We start from the raw sequence: 6,000 nt of genomic DNA, 5'->3' as shown, positions 1-6,000 counted from the left end.
GTACAGTTTTAAGCTTTGTCTTGCTTGACACTGGGCAATAAAAGTACTACATCCTGAAATCACCTTCTCATCAGGCAGATTCATAAATGACTAGCAGGCCTTTCTCAGTAAGTAGTTATTAATGGTCTAGTGTCAGCCTAGAGAAGCACGCCTCATGGGATTCCAAAGAGGTTGGTCTTAACCTGGTGCTATTTTTAGTAGTGACTTAGAGGATGGTAGAGAATATGGTTATTAAGTTCAGGATGACATCAAACTGGGTGTGGTACATTCCGCTTTGGAAAACTAGATAGAAGTGCAAATGATCTTGATGAGTTGGAGAAGTGGGTGGATGTAAACAGATTGAGGCTCTGTAGTGTAATTCACATGGGAAGAAAAACAAACCACACAATTGCAGGATTCATTCTGTGATGTCATAAAGAAAACAATCCAGAGGTCAAGAGTCAACACAAACTATTGGTGTTTGTGCTTTAACCTTAAAAAGCATGATTGATTTAGTAAAAGAAAACCAGGAGCCCTTTCCTTGATCCTCAGTACAGATACAGGCTATCCTAGAATACTCTGTAATGTCTATAGCACCACATTTTAAAGTAGGATATGGGGACTTTTAGGAGGAAATCAAATTTTCTTATTGATTACAAGCTAGAGAAACAGCCCTTAGAGAAACAACTATAATGATAAAGGTATAGACTTAGAAAAGATTGAGGACAGTACTAAACCACTTTCAAGCCTAGAAAGAAGGGAAAAGACAGAAAATCAGTTTCAAAGCTATTAGAAAATCTTCCTAGCAAAGAAAGCTGTGGGAAACCAGAGAGCATTGCAATGGACTAAGAGGTCCTCTCTGAAAACTTCAAAGAACTGGCCTTCCTCTGAATTTGGGAACAGCTTTAAGTACAGACGAAAGAATACACAGGTGAAAATAAAATCAAAAACTTTGTAATTCCTGTTTATCTGGGTTTCCCCCCTTTTATTTAGTGGTGAGAGGGAAGAAAGGAGAAGGGCTGTCCACTGTGTTTCAGGACTTCACCTCTCCATTTGAGACTATGTAACAGCTCAAGCCCTGTTTCCCGCCTATGCTTCTCTGGGGCCAAACATTGCCTTGTTCAGATTCTTTGCTATCTTGTTTCAGGGATGGTTCCTTGCAGGTAATACGGAGTTTTGAACAAACTACAAAGCCCAGGCTCTTTGCCATCTCTGAGTGGGATGCAGCCTGAATCCCTAAAATCAGGTTTTGCTCATTTCCCACCATTCGGTTTTTGCTCAAACCTTGCGCTGTCGAGAATTTGTAATACTTCTTTTCATCAACTTCCAAGGAGCTTCCTACCTTTTAAGGCCAGGTACTGTCCCGCCTCTCATGGAGCTGGTCTAACCTCTCCTTGCAGTGTTTTCTCCTTCCCAGGAACTCTGAGCATTCATGGCATTTGTTTGATACACAGTCACACACAGCCTTGTGACATCTCAGGTACTGTTGACTCACCACTTAACATTTACTGGGTGTCTACACAAAATTCCCAACTAGACTGTAAGCTCTTTGAAGGTGAGGATTATCTGTTAAATTGTTTCTTATCTTCCAGCACCCAGTTCAGCCAGTACTGTGTTCATGGTAAGGATGGAGTTAATATTTGCTTAATGAATGAAGGAATGATTAAGAAGAATGTTTAAAGTAAATTTGATTCTTTACGCAGAAAAGTTGTTTCCTACCTTGGAAAACTATTTCCAAGGAGAGACTATTTCACAAGAAAATAAAAACTGATAAAGCAGAAAAAAACTTAACATTTCATACACTCTTAGTAGGAAAAGCCAGTGTTAATATTATAACCCCCCCCCAAAAAAAAGCACAATACCTTTATATATATATAATATTATATTACAGTCTTTAAATTGTATAGATGTTAAAAAGTATGCAACCATTGATATTTTTCATCTGAATAGAACATTTCTTATCAGTACAAGCAATTATAAAAGCCAAAAAGAAGTTAATCTTGTAATCTTGTGTGTGTGTTTCATTTAATATGACTTAGTCTAATAAAATTTGATCACTTTTCTTTTATTATTTTAAGATTAAAATTTTGTGTTCATTCTACTCCAGCTCACTGAGACTGGTCTTTCTGCTATGATAGACAGTAAGGTGTTAGAGGTGGTGGGCAAATTTAATATGTATATTTCCACACCTTAGATTTCTAGTTAGAACACTGGTTCATTTTATAGAGCTAAATATCCTATGATAGCCAGTAATCTAAGTTGCATTTGAACTCATGACCTGGAACTTAAAAGCACCATATCTATAGCACCTTTTCAAAAACCTCAGCATAGGCACTGTCTGAGAATGAGGAGGTACAGCAACTGTGAGCACTGTTCAATTGTTTACAATCTCAATACGTAGGTGGGGAGATGTTCAGATACCAAGGAAGTGTGATGATGTACGCTGGTTGAGGAGGTTGCCTGACATCCAAGTAAAACTTGTTCTTCACTTGAGTTACACTTCAGAGTCATTTCCTGGGAACCTGTTACACATAGTAACATAGGATATCCCCTAAACTTCTAAAATAATTCACAAAGTCCAGAGTGCTTGTAAAAGCAAGTGGAGTAGGTTGGGGGTAAAGAAATGAATTTTGACCGAAACTGCAGGTTTGAGAATTAGTCAAAAACAATAATATCCTGCCAAAATCTACACTACCCTGTTTCCATCTGAGGCTATCTAATGGAAATCTGTTTCTATACTAACTCTTACGCGATTTCCTTTGAAGACTGGCTACCACCCTCCATAATTCAGTCATGTTTGCTTGTTCAGTTGCCCTGGGGGAAGCTGTTTTTGACTCTCTTTAGGACAGTGAGCAGGACAGTCAGTTGGTACAAAGGAATGCCTGCATCAAGCCAACCACAGCCACACAGCAAAAGGGAGGATGTAAAGATCTAGAATAGAACAGGGCCTGGGTGGCAGTAATTCTCAAAGCCTTTGGCTGTTGGTGCATCACCTACTCAGAAAAAAAAGTCTTCGCTCTTTAGTCTTCACTTGAGATTTCCAATAAGGGGCAAGGCTTAAGTCCAGGCACAGGTGTGCGGAAGGTTTTAAATAATTTCTGCCAGAGGCCAGAAGAAGGGGATGCAAGTTGAGCAGGGTAATGGCTGAGAAATTGGCTTCACAGACCAGCCAATGCCCACTCCGCCCTCAGCACTCTTATTAACTTGCTAGTGACAACGTGAGTAACTTAGCATCTCTCAACTTCAGTTTCTTCATCTAAAAACAGTCCTTACCTCAGGTCGATATGAGAGTTAAACGGAAGAAGGTTTGTACTCTACTTCGGACAACACCTAGGATATACTAGTCTTTCGACTAATTGGCCGTTGTAGGATTATCACTATTATTGGGGATAAAGGAGCTCATAAAATGTCCAGGGCAGTCCTGATCACTCGCACTGGAACCACTTAAAGTGAGGCAAGACCTGTCACGGAAAATGTCACTCACCATGTAACTGGATAAACAGAATGCAGGCTTCCAAGCAGCAGAGGGCCTATCTTTTACCTGTTTTCCCAGAGCCTCTGGTGATGCCCTAGGCACAGTGAGCACTTTTCAAGTATTTCCCAATAAACTGAATAAGCGAACAGGATGGTGCAAGAGGCCAGAGCAGAAGCAACATCCTGAAGAGTCTAAGTGGCTATATTAAAGCAATTACAAACTAAAAATTTTAAGTCAATATTCATTCTTTCTGGATGCATTATCCTGACTTAGTTTTTCTCTCTCCTACTCTCCTCACCTTTTTTGTGAACTCCAAACACCTCAACTAGATGTAATTCATGACAAAAATTGCCAAATATGCTCTTGTTCCTTTTTCACTCAATATTTGTGGGCCGGTGCAGAGTATGACAAACACAGGGCTAGGTGCTCAGAGTGTGACTGATTTCAGTAATTCTTCTTATGCCCATAGGTTGAGAGAAACCACAAGCCTTGAGGATGACATGGGACAAGTCATCAACCACTCTCTAAATATCCATTTTTCCGAGCCTGGTAACACATCAGACCTGTTTTTACTGTTTCTCTATACCAAGGGTGTCACACTTCCTGTGCATGGATTGAAGTGAGAGAAGAGGAGGAAGTAGATGATTTGGGTGTCTTTTCCTAGGAAAAAAAAAAAAGAGTTTATGGATGTGATTCATAAGCGCTTCATATGAGATACTGGTCGCTTCACTTTTCATCTTACTTCAAGCAGTCTTTATGAAATTCAGTTATTCAAGCACTCAGGATTTAGGAAGACTGGCTGACATTTAGCCAACAAGAGATACAGAATAGTTATGAGGTAAGGATAAATTTCATTTTGTTTCTAATTAAGTCACATATGAACACAGAATTTCTCTCCAAATTCTCAAGATATTTCATGTGGAACTGACACTCTTTTTAAAAAAATCAATCTTGGACATACCCTCAAACCTTTTTAAAGCCAGAATGCTAGTCAGAGGATTATAGGCCCAGAAGCTATTTTTTAAATGCTGCAAAAGTACCAAAAATCAGTTACCTTTCAAATAAAATCATAATTCAGTATCAGATATATACATTTCAACAAACAATAATGTAACATTTATTAAAATGTAAAAACAATTTCAATCCCAGAAACATTTGCTAAATAAATAGTAAAGGGGAATGTTACAAAAGATTGAATGGATTTGCTACCTAAAATCTATGGCAATTTCAAAGTTGTGCTTAATTCTATTAACATTTATTAAAATAGTACAGATTGACTGGAAAACAGAGATAAGATGCAATCATTGCTTCATGAAGTTCCAACCTACCCTAGCTGTATAAAGCAATAAAGAAGCAAATTGGTGCAATACAAAGGAGTGCATGCTTACTGCTGGTAAGTGTCCCAGAATCAGCTTCTAGTCCAATCTGGGAAGAATCGGGGGCATCTTCTCTGAAGAATAGTCCTGAAAGGTGAAGAGGAATTTTCCAGATGGATGTGGCAGGATAGTGATGGCAGAAACCATCTCAGGACACCAGATAGTTTGGTGGGGTTATGTGAAGCATCTGTACTGGGTAAAGATAAAGCCTGAAAGTAGGTGAAGGCAGGGACACTGAAAAGCTTGGAGAGATTGATAGGGTAACAACATGTCTTGCAATGCCTGGGCAAATCTGGTTTATACCTATGGTCCCAACACAGTTATTAACAGCCTTGCTCCCTCAAAGTGTTCCCAGTTGGTTGGTAAAGTTTTATGGTCTTCTGACTGATTGGAAGTCATTGGCCCAAAGATCCAAATACGAAGAAAACCTGACTCCTGCCCTGAAAGGGTTCATGAAAATGGAAGAGGCAGACAGGAAAATGGCTGATTACAGTACAAACCAAAAGGTGATATATGCTATAACATAAGAATGAGTATTCATACCCAAAAGTGATGACATGTGAACAGAGTTTTGGAGGATGAGTGGGAATGGAGCACTCTAGATATGAAAGGTCAGGTCATGTTGGAGAGAGGACAGCATCCAAAGTGGTCGGATAGAAAAGAACCTCTGAGTCACACTTCATTCTGTATGAAAGACTCTAGGTCCACCCACATGTCTACAAATGATCCAATTTCATTCTTTCTCTATGGCTGAGTAATACTCCACTGTAGATATGGACCACATTTCGATAGATATGTACTACATTTTCTTTATCCACTCATCTGTTTTTGAACATTTAGGTTGTATTAATAGATATACGTGGAACCTAGAAAAATGGTAGACACAGCTACTTCCAGGGAAAGAATAGAAACGTAGACATAGGGAAGAGGCATGTGGACACAGAGATATAAGGAGAGGGTGGGAAGAACTGAGAGATTATGATTGACGAATATACACTGCCATGTGTAAAACAGCTAGTGGGAACCTGCTGTAGAGCACATCAGCTCTGTGATGACCTTCATGGTTGGGATGGTCGGGGGGAGGGAAGGCCCAGCAGGGAGGGCATCTGTGTATACATAAAGCTGACTCACTTCTTTGTACAGCGGAAACTAACACAACATTGTAAAGCA

Source organism: Ovis aries, chromosome 8 (genome assembly GCF_016772045.2).
Source record: "Ovis aries strain OAR_USU_Benz2616 breed Rambouillet chromosome 8, ARS-UI_Ramb_v3.0, whole genome shotgun sequence".
Taxonomy (NCBI): domain Eukaryota; kingdom Metazoa; phylum Chordata; class Mammalia; order Artiodactyla; family Bovidae; genus Ovis; species Ovis aries.
Note: the sequence above shows the minus strand (reverse complement) of the source record.